Source organism: Schistocerca serialis, chromosome 1, assembly GCF_023864345.2.
Source record: "Schistocerca serialis cubense isolate TAMUIC-IGC-003099 chromosome 1, iqSchSeri2.2, whole genome shotgun sequence".
NCBI lineage: Eukaryota > Metazoa > Arthropoda > Insecta > Orthoptera > Acrididae > Schistocerca > Schistocerca serialis.
In genome coordinates this window covers 1,184,395,072-1,184,407,292 of record NC_064638.1, presented here as the reverse complement: position 1 = coordinate 1,184,407,292, position 12,221 = coordinate 1,184,395,072, and positions in this window count along the sequence as shown.

Sequence of the window (12,221 nt, the reverse complement as noted above, 5' to 3'; positions counted from 1 at the left end):
TTTTGAATAGCACTTGCTACCTACAACCTCGATTATTTGTTGGATGTACTCCAGTCCCTGTCTTCCTCTACAGTTTTTACACTCCACAGCTCCCTCTAGTACCGTGGACGTAATGCCCGATGTCTTAAGATATGCTCTAACATGCTGCTTCTTATCAGTGATTTCTATATTTTCCTTTCCTCGACGATTCTGCGAAGAACCTCCTCATTACTCACCTTATCAATCCACCTAATTTTCAACTTTCTTCTACAGCACCACGTCTCAAATGCTTCGATTCTCTTCTGTTCCGGTTTTCTCACAGTCCATATTTCACTACCATACGATGCTGTGCTCCAAACTTACATTATCAGAAATTTCTGTTCGATACTAGTAGACTTTTCTGGGGCTGGAATGCCCCTTTTGCCAGTGCTGGTCTGCTTTTTATGTCCTCTTTGCTCCACCCGTCATGGGTATTTTGCTGCGTAGGTACCGGAATCCCTTAACTTCATCTACTTCGCGACCATCAATCCTGATGTTTCTCTCTGTTCTCGTTTCTACTTATACTGATTACTTTCGTCTTTCTTCTATTTGTTCTAAATCAATATTCTGTACTCATTAGACTCTTTATTACATTCAGTAGAACCTGTAATTCTTCTTCATCAGCGAATCTTATCATTGATGTCCTTTCACCTTGAATTTTAATTCCACACCTGAACATTTCTTTTATTTCCGTCATTGCTTCTTCGATGTACAGATTGAACAGTAGGGGTGAAAAACTGCATCCCTGTCTTACACACTTTTTCAAATCGAGCACTTCGTAATTGTTCTTCCACTCTTATTACTCCCGCTTGGTTCTTGTATATCGTCCGTCTTTCCTCATAGCTTACTACCATTTTTCTCAGAGTTTCGAACATCGTTCACCATTTGACATTGTCGAACGCTTTTTCCAGATCGACTCTTTAATCTTTCTTCCTTTATAAACCGCAACGTCAGAATTGTCACTCCGGTGCTTTTACCTTTCCGAAAGTTAAACTGATCGTCATCTAAGAAATCCTCAGTTTTCTTTTCCATTCTTCTGTATATTATTTTTGGCTGCAACTTAGATGCATGAGCTGTTAAGCTGATTGTGCGATAATTCTCGCGCTTGTCGGCTCTTGCAGTGTTCGGAATTGTGTGGATGATGTTTTTTCCGAAAGTCTGATGGTGTATAGCCAATCTCATACATTCTACACACCAACTTGAATAGACGTTTTCTTGCCACTTACCCCAACGATTTTGGAGATTCTGACGGAATGTTGTCTACCCTTTCAGCCTTATATGATCTTAAGTCTTCAAAAGCTCTTATAAAGTCCGATTCTGATACTTGGTCCCCTGTCTCGTAGATATTCACGCCTGTTCCTTCTTGTGTCACGTCATCAGACAAGCTTCCCCCCCCCCCCCCTCCCCTCCCTCACCTCATAGAGGCCTTCAAAGTATTAGTATTCTTTCCACCTATCTGCTCTCTCCTTTGCACTTAACAATGGAATTCCCACTGCACACCGTGTTACCAGCCTTGCTTTTAATTTCACAGAAGGCTGTTCTGAGTTTTCTGTATGCAAAGTCAGTTCTTCCGACCATCGTTTCTTTTTCGATTTCTTCTCATTTTTCATGCAGCCATTTCGCCTTAGCTTCCCTGCACTTTCGATTCATTTCATTCCTGAATGACTTGTATTTCTGTAGTCCTGAATTTCTCTGAACATTTTTGTACTTCCTTCTTTCATCGATCAGCTGAAGTATTTCATCTGTTATCCATGGTTTCTTCGCAGTTGCCTTCCTTGTACTTACGGTTTCCTTTCCATCTTCTGTGATTGTCCGCCACGAATTCCTCTCCAGTGCCAACCTCTTCATCTCAGAGTAGCACTTACAACCTACTTCCTCTATTATTTGCTGGATGTATTCCAATCTCTGTCTTCCTCCACAGTTTTTGACTTCTGCAGCTCCCCCCTTTCATCGATCAGCTGAAGTATTTCATCTGTTATCCATGGTTTCTTCGCAGTTGCCTTCCTTGTACTTACGGTTTCCTTTCCATCTTCTGTGATTGTCCGCCACGAATTCCTCTCCTGTGCCAACCTCTTCATCTCAGAGTAGCACTTACAACCTACTTCCTCTATTATTTGCTGGATGTATTCCAATCTCTGTCTTCCTCCACAGTTTTTGACTTCTGCAGCTCCCCCCTTTCATCGATCAGCTGAAGTATTTCATCTGTTATCCATGGTTTCTTCGCAGTTGCCTTCCTTGTACTTACGGTTTCCTTTCCATCTTCTGTGATTGTCCGCCACGAATTCCTCTCCTGTGCCAACCTCTTCATCTCAGAGTAGCACTTACAACCTACTTCCTCTATTATTTGCTGGATGTATTCCAATCTCTGTCTTCCTCCACAGTTTTTGACTTCTGCAGCTCCCCCCTTTCATCGATCAGCTGAAGTATTTCATCTGTTATCCATGGTTTCTTCGCAGTTGCCTTCCTTGTACTTACGGTTTCCTTTCCATCTTCTGTGATTGTTCTTTTTAGAGATATCCATTCCTCTTTAATCGAACTGCCTATTGAGCTACCTACTGAGCTCTTCCTTATCGCAGTATATATAGCCTTATAGAACTTCAACAGTATGACTTCATTCCTTAGTCCTTGAGCATCCCACCTCTTTGTGCATTGATTCTTCCTGACTGGTTTGTTGAACTTCAGCTTACTCTTCATCTCTATGAACAAACAACAAAATTAGGTAACTGTAACTATCTATTCAGAAATTCATCTGTGCAGTACCTGTCAAGCAGAGATGACTGCACTTTGATTTTAAAACTTTCATCGTATACCAGCATCTCCAATTCACAAGAGAGGTGAACAAATTATCATTTGCTAATTACTTTGCTGTTTTATATGTAAGAGCAGCGATAAGATGTGGATAGTAAGGCCATTGCTCTTAGTATGATATTTGTGAGTGCTACTGTTGTTCTCAGTTTGTGCCAGATTATTCAAAACAAACGTAATAAAGAGAAAATGTACTTGAGCATGTTGTTCGTATGTCTAATGTTTTAAACAGTTCTCTGCGTCAAGTTCGAGGATGAACACCAGATGATATCCCTAAAGCAATGAATTCTTTGTTTCTATCTGTGGAATTACTGGAGAAAATTACCCCTGACGACGTCAGTGAATGAAAGTACGATAGGTAATCTAATAATCAAATGATTTCAGCACCAAAATCAGCAATTACACCCACAGCCAATACTGCAGATCTGAAGCGTTTGAGAACATCTGTAATATATGATTTCAATCTACGTATTTTAGAACTCCCTTTCTGTACTGTTACTGATAATTATCCTATCTTGTGCCGAATTGAATGAAGCTTATTTTTTAATCCAGGTAACAGGACATTTAAGAAGAACTAGTCCGTAATACAAAAAGTGTAAGTCATTTGTTGCACCATTCGTTGTTGAAGCCCTATTGGACCTAATTATGAAGGTCAAAAAATGTTGTTTGATCTATCTCATCCGCTCTTTTTTTTTTTTTTGGGACGATTCTTGCGAGACGTACGGCGTCATTCTTCGACTGTCTGCCAATTAAGATTTTTCAACACTTCTGCAACACTCTCCCGCCAGTGAAACAAGCGAGCGATTTTGTTTCCATTGGGATGAGGGGATCTCCATCAGCAACTCTGATTGAAATAATAAATGAACAAACACGGTGTGGATAACTGTTTCTTTCATAAACGACCGCTTGTTTCGTTTTTTCCTGCAGATCTTATTAAGATTTGTGTTGGCAACGGGTATAGATGCGACAGAGTAAATATTACAAAAAATGTAACATCATAAACAATAAAGTCAAAGGTAGTATAAACAACACCAAAACATCATGTGAAATTCGCACATACTTTGCGCCGCCATGTGCAGTTTGTCAACATTGGTGTGTATGACAAATACCTAATTTATAAGTACAAAGTATGTTGGGGAGACAATTGTATAAACAGTCATGTGATGGAAACTTAAGAGTCTGTGCTGTACTTTTTTGCCTTCCTTTGGATAAAACGGATAGGAGAGAAAGAAAGGAAGTAAAACACGCAATCGAACAGAAGCGGTAATAACAAATTATTTTACATATTCCCGCTCTGAAGTGTACTAAAGCATTATGTGGCCTAACTCACAAAACTGTACAAAACACAAAACGACAAACAGAGGGGGGTTTCAGTGCAGTAACGAGATGAGAACCGATAAAGTTTGAAAAATCAGTATAATATTCTTGAACTTTAGATAAAGAAGAGACAGCCGGAAGTAGTTGACTGCAATGGTCTCGAATATTACACAGAGGGCCATTATTCTGAAAAATAAAACAGCTAGATCACACAGAAGTGAATGACAGAGGAACTGAATACCTTGATCGCTCACGGATGTATGAATGCGACTGGATATGTTTGTCCACGTACACTCTCGATTCTGAACGGATCACAGAGAATAGGTATGTTGCAATATTCGAACAAGCATCCAGTGTGAGAATCTACTAAGCGTAATCATGACTCTGAGGAAAATGGGGGCAACAAATACGGAGAGAGATGGGTAATTTACAATATGTATAATTTACAATATGTACAAGAGCCAGGAGGGAATAATAAGAATGGACGATCGAGAACAAAGTGCTCGGATTAAAAAGGGTGTGAGACAGGGATGTAGTCTGTACATCGAAGAAGCAATGATGGAAATAACAGAAAGGTGCAGGAGGGAAATTAAAATTCAAAATGAAAGGGTATCAGTGATACGATTTGCTGATGGTATTTCTATCCTGAATGAAAGTGAAGAAGAATTACATGATCTGCTGAATCGAACGGAGAGTCTCTAATGAGTATAGAATATGGATTGAGAGTAAACTGAAGAAAGACGAAAGTAATGAGAAGTAGCAGAACTGAGAGCAACTAGAAACGTAACATCAGGCTTGATGGTCACGAAATAGATGAAGTTAAGGAATTCTACGATATAGGAAGCAAAATAATTAATGACAGACGGAGCAAGGAGAACATCAGAAGCAGACTAGCACTGTTAAAAAGGGCATTCCTCGCAGAGAGACGTCTACTAGTATCTAACATAGGCCTTAATTTGAGGAAGAAATTTCTGATAATGTACGTTTGGTGCACAGCAATGTGTGATAGTGAAGCATGGACTGTGGGAAAACCGGAACAGAAGAGAATTGAAGCATTTGACATGTGGTGCTGCAGACGAATGATGAAAATTAGGTGGACTAAAAGCTAAGAAATGACAAGGTCCTGCGCAGAATGGGAGAGGAAAGGAATATGTGGAAAACACCGACAAGGGGAAGGGACAGGATGGTAGGACATCTGTTAAGACGTCAGGGAATGACTTCCAAGATATTAGAGGGAGCTGTAGAGAACAAAAACTGTAGAGAAAGACAGACTGGAATACATCCAGTAAATAGTTGAGGACTAGATTGCAAGTGCTACTCTGAGATGAAGAGGTTGGCACAGGAGAGGAATTCGTGGTGGGCCGCATCAAACCAGTCAGAAGACTGATGACTCAAAAAAAAAAAAAAAGTCCTGACTTTATAAGAATGTAGTTGGGCAAGCTTCGGAATCGCCGCGTACCTTGGAAAGCATACAGCGATCTCACACAAGTGTGGCACAGCATGGTGGCACTGCAGACCAGAGTCCGAAGAGTACAGAACCTTAGACCAGAGTGAGACTTGCTGCTCACGTCACGCTTCTACTAACTGAATAATCCTCAGGTAATACACGAAGAGCCATTTGCACATCTGATTGGCTGTCGCAAGACGAAGTCCTTGACCTTCGCATGATACACTACTGGCCATTAAAATTGCTACAACACGAAGATGACGTGCTAAAGACGCGAATTTTAACCGACAGGAAGAAGATGCTGTGACATGCAAATGATTAGCTTTTCAAGGTTGACGCCGGTGATGACAGCTACAACGTGCTGACATCAGGAAAGTTTCCAACCGATTTCTCATACACAAACTGCAGTTGACCGGCGTTGCCTGGTGAAACGTTGTTGTGATGCCTGGTGTAAGGAGGAGAACTGCGTACCATCATGTTTCCGACTTTGATAAAGGTCGGATTGTAGACTATCGCGATATTGAGGTTTATCGTATCGCCACATTGCTGCTCGCGTTGGTCGGGATCCAACGACTGTTACATAGAATCGTGGGTTCAGGAGGGTAATACGGAACGCCGTGCTGGATCCCAACGGCCTCGTATCACTAGCAGCCGAGATGACAGGCATCTTATCCGCATGGCTGTGACGGATCGTGCAGCCACGTCTCGATCCCTGAGTCAACAGATGGGGACGTTTGCAAGACAATAACCATCTGCACGAACAGTTCGACGACGTTTGCAGCAGCATGGACTATCAGCTCGGAGACCATGGCTGCGGTTACCCTTGACGCTGCCACAGACTGGAGCGCCTGCGATGGTGTACTCAACGACGAACCTGTGTGCACGAATGGCAAAACGTCATTTTTTCTGATGAATCCAGGTTCTGTTTACAGCATCATGATGGTCGCATCTGTGTTTGGCGACATCGCGATCAACGCACATTGGAAGCGTGTATTTGTCATCGCCATACTGGCGTATCACCCGGCGTGATGGTATGGGGTGCCATTGGCTACACGTCTCGGTCACCTCTCGTTCGCATTGACGGCACTTTGAACAGTGGACGTTACATTTCAGATGTGTTACGACCAATGGCTCTACCCTTCATTCGATCCGTGCGAAACCCTATATTTCAGCAGGATAATGCACGACCGCATGTTGCAGGTCCTGTACGGGCCTTTCTGGATACAGAAAATGTTCGACTGCTGCCCTGGTCAGGACATTCTCCAGGTCTCTCACCAACTGAAAAGGTCTGGTCAATGGCGGCCGAACAACTGGCCCGTCACAATACGCCAGACTACTCTTGATGAACTGTGGTATCGTGCTGAAGCTGCATGGGCAGCTGTACCTGTACACGCCATCCAAGCTCTTTTTGACTCAATGTCCAGGCGTATCAAGGCCGTTATTACGGCCAGAGGTGGTTGTTCTGGGTACTGATTTCTCAGGATCTATGCACCCAATCTACGTGAAAATGTGATCACATGTCAGTTGTCGTATAATATATTTGTCCAATGAATATCCGTTTATCATTTTCATTTATTCTTGGTGTAGCAGTTTTAATGGCCAGTAGTGTACATACTGCGCGTCTAGAGCAGAAGCATACGGCAGCCAGCCAGGTTATTTTAGCGCGTCAGAAATGTGTCCTTTGGAAAAGTTGCGCGCTTGTGAAACAAGTCGGCGCAAATTGTAACATGTTAAACCATCATAAAATATGTTAAAGTGATAGCTAGTGATAATTATCGTAGAATTTACTTTGCACTGAACGTTAACGAATCGAGGCCGGGGAGTAAGACAGTGCCGTGAGGAGGTGGTAGGCTGACTGGTGTATTCCGTGCAGAAGTGAAGAGTTGAGTGACGGCTGCTCCCAGCGGCTCTTCTTCTGGGAACAGACGCCGGATGACGGTCGGTGGTTCGGCTGGTTCTCGCTTTTCGTCCCAGGCGTGGGACGCTGCGGGCGCAGGCGGAGCGAAATTTTAACTACGCTCTCGTTAAATATTCATTCGCGGTGTTAAGAACCTGAGCAAGGGGACACTGACTCGGGAGGACCTCCCAGGCTCTCAGTACTGTTCTGCTCGCTCATCTCGCGATGGAGGGTCACGAGCGTGCCAAATACGTCACCATCTGCATTAACTCCTCACAGCTCGGTGATTTTCACGGCTCTAATTAAGGAATAAAAAGGCAAAGCTACGTAGGGCTGAAAACATCCCAATAAAAAAGGCTGCTAATGACAAGTACCTCGCGGAAGCCTGCTTAATAACATTACATTGCAGTTGAAGTTGTCGTACAGAGGTCATTTCGCTATAAATTTAATGCGTACGGGTCTACCGTCGAGAGGAAAAAGCGCACTTGCAGAGATTTTAGCTTCTCAGATGGGTAATTTTCCGCCTCTCCACACCTAAGATTGAACAGTTGGATGCACTACACACTTAAAAATATGTTGTTGTTGTTGTTGTGGTGGTCTTCAGTCCAGGGACTGGTTTGATGCACTCTCCATGCTACTCTATCCTGTGCAAGCTTCTTCATCTCCCAGTACCTACTGCAACCTACATCCTTCTGAATCTGTTAAGTGTATTCATCTCTTGGTCTCCCTCTACTATTTTTACCCTCCACGCTGCCCTCCAGTACCAAATTGGTGATCCCTTGATGCCTCAGAATATGCTCTACCAATCGATCCCTTCTTCTACTCAAGTTGTGCCACAAATTTCTCTTCTCTTCAATTCTCTTCAATACCTCCTCATTAGTTATGTGGTCTACCGATCAAATCTTCAGCATTCTTCTGTAGCACCATATTTCGAAAGCTTCTATTCTCTTCTTGTCTAAACTATTTATCGTCCAACTTTCACTTCCATACATGGCTACACTCCATACAAATACTTACAGAAACGACTCCTGACACTTAAAGCTATACTCGATATTAACGAATTTCTCTTCTTCAGAAACGCTTTCCTTTCCATTGTCAGTCTACATTTTATATTCTCTCTACTTCGGCCATCATCATTTATTTTTCTCCCAAAATAGCAAAACTAATTTACTACTTTAAACGTCTCATTTCCTAATATAATTCCCGCAGCATCACCCGATTTAATTCGACTGCATTCCATTATCCTGGTTTTGCTTTTGTTGATGCTTTAAAATATACTGGCGGAAAAACATGCCAACGAAAGGTAACAGGCGTGTTTCTACTTCTGAAAGATGACGTCTGTTCAAACTGCAGGCCAGTTGAAAAGGGTGGCGCTAGTAGCATCACCAAGAGACTGCAAATCAAGTTTGCTTTAAATACGTGCTGTAACGGTCGTGAGCGTTAGTATTCCAGTCTATGCTTTCCTAAACAGTTCTTACCCCCTACACCTCTCTCTAGTACCATTGGAGTTATTCTTAACTGATGTCCTACCATTCCGTCCTTCCATCTATTTCTTTCCTTGCCAGTTCTGTGGAGAATCTAATTTCCAACATTCTTCCAATGCACCATATCCAGATGTTTCGGTTCTCTTTTGTTCCGGTTTGCCCACAGTCCATGTTTCGCTACCATACAATGCTGTGCCCAAAAAGTACATTCTGAGTACTTACGCACTGACTAAATATACTTTCGTTGTTACTTTCTAGGCAGATTTTTGAAATGATTTGCTTTAACACTTTTTCCTCGGAGAACACAGATTTTTATCGTTGTTTGTTTGTAAGTAAGTGGTCGGATCTTGTAATGCATCTGAATGCAGTCGTAATATCACAGGTCTGTCATACAGTGGTTATTGCGCGTATCACTCCCTTTGCAAACCACTGAACCAACGAACTCTAGAATCTTCCGCTGGAAGCCAGCTCATGTATCACTAATAGCCAACATCGCTACCCCATTATGCAGACTTCTACCGGTTTACAGTCAAAAGGAAACGACTCAAATTAAACATCGAATTGCTTAATTGTTCGTCCGAAACCTCGTCCCAACAGGTTCGTAAATGATGTGTTACGACAGGCTGGGAGATGATAAGGTCACTGAACAAAAAACATTTGTCACCCACTTAAAAGAGAAGAGTGTTTGCTTTTGGAGCACTCTAGATGGTATATAATTGATACGATGCTGTCATATGACCGTTCGCAGCTGAGTTACATCATGGCAGCGATATGGTGTTCATGGAATCGGCAAAGTAAAATGATTCGACGGGAAGACAGGATAGAATATCAGAAAGGAGACGTTCCCAGCACCAAGTCGTGCATCAGGTAGTTTTGTTGGTGTATCTACGCAGACTTCAAACATGTTGCGAAACCCACTGTTCGCCAAAACCTATCTGCTGCCAAGAAAACTGTCAACTGGACATGCCTTTAAGACTTAAGCTAGCAATTTTAATGTTTGGAGTTTCAATGCATTACGCGATTTCTAAGGCCCCAACTATAGAGCCTAAAGTTTAAACAAAACTTTAATTTGAGCGGAAAGTGTCTAACGGAAACAATCTTTCAGTACACACAATAATTTTTTCAATAAAACGTAGTACAAAATGAACAGAAAATTCGAGATTGCTCAATGATTTATAAACTCAATGCATACAGCATTACTGCATTTTAAATATTTTGCAGAGTCACTTTCACCAACGAGGTAACTAAGCCCTTCTAAAGCAAAATATGGAGAAGTAATTTGGTCTGATAATTCGTTAACTCAAAACGAATACAGTGACAGCACTCCTGGCGGTTAATCGAGGCTGATGCAATCAGTGCAGCAACTGTGCATCTGGGACGGATTATCATACAGAAATCCGTAAGTGTAGACCAAGAATACCCCATCACGTTGGTGCTGAAGCTTATGCTCGCCATTAATGGATTACACCGCTGTACTGGATGTTGCTTTAAAAGACGAGTGCGTGATATTTCTGCTGCAACTCTAAACCTCTGTCGCCCGCTAAAAGTCGCTCCCCAGACCGCGACTTCAGCATGCCGACCGCAGGATCCGAATTTGTCCACCACGACCTCTAACCACCGAGTCTTATTTTCTAGCCTCTTCCTAAGACGAGCAATAATTTCACTCCCAGCCGTACATGGATACCAGTAGCGAGATGTGCATACATAGCGGACCAGTAGTGTGTGTACCCAGTATCAGATGGTTCAAATGGCTCTAAGCACTATGGGACTTAACATCTGAGGTCATCAGTCCTGTAGACTTAGAACTACCTAAACCTAACTAAGGACATCACACACATCCATGCCTGAGGCAGGATTCGATCCTGCGACCGTATCAGCCTCGTGGTTCCGGAGTGAAGCGCCTAGAACCCCTCGGCCACAGCAACCGGCTACCCAGAATCCTGCAGTGAGGTAGCGCAGTGGTTAGCACACTGGACTCGCATTCGGGAGGACGACGGTTCAAATTCGCCTGAGGCCATCCTATTTAGGTTTTCCGTGATTTCCCTAAATCGCTTCAGGCAAATGCCGGGTTGGTTCCTCTGAAAGGGCACGGCCGACTTCCTTCCCCATTCTTCCCTAATCCGATGGGACCGATGACCTCACTGTTTGGTCCCCTCCCCTAGATCAACCAACCAACCAACCCAGCATCCCACCATTACATCGCCTTCTTCTACAAAACAGTCGCTTGCACTCTGTCTCCATGACGTCACCGACTACTTGCCAATGGCACATTGCATCCAGCGCTAGCCTCGTATCAGAGATCCTCTGAAATTAATAAACTGTCCACGAGACTAGGTGCTTTATTTCACCACTCCAAGTTTCTTTGGGAAAGCGAGCAATGATTATCTTCAAAAGCTTTTCTCGGAAGACAGGAAACCGACGCTCTCCTGCCGTTTGAGTGGCGGCTCGGCCTCGGTTCTGGCGCTAGACAGGCCCAGGTTGTAAAATACACAATAGCCGCTGGGCCCCCACCTGTGTTCTGATAACCCGACTTCCGCAAACACAGGCAACCAAGGCCACAGTCCCCATTCACAGCAAAGAGCCGCTCTTTTTTCACAGCTATCTGTCCACTCTCTCCCAAAGTCAAGGCGATGTGCTTTCCCACACATACAAAAGCGATGACAAGCCTTTTATAATCTTTTATAATGTACTAATTTTTATCCACTTGGCATCTTGCGCGTGAGGTTCAGCGCAAAAGATTTTAAGACCTGAAGACGACAGCATAGTCTGCTGAAACTGTTTGTGTTAAATAGAGAATTATTTTATGCGACTTGGCTGTCAAATGGTTTTTTACTGTTGTGATATAATAATTGATACTATTTTCGTCATATAGTCTGTGTCGTGTTCATGCTTCTATGGAAAAAGGGACTGCGAGGAGAAGGAAAAGAATGACATAAACTACGCGTCTAGAGGGGATTGTTTACTTGTTTCTCGGTCAGTACTGGCCACCCATAGATACGCTCGCCTCGTACTGATCAGCAGCTGTGGAGCGAGTAAAACACGGAAATAACGAGGATTCATGAAAGAGGATTATAGAAACGGTCATGTTTGAACACGCTCGTTACCTTATTTACTTCTTATTTGACTGACACAACACAACAACATTTTGTCACGCTTCGAAAGAATTTTTTCTCTTATGAACAATTACTGAACTGATGAAGAGAGAGAGAGAGAGAGAGAGAGAGAGGGCAGCTTAGAAATGATTAATTCAGAG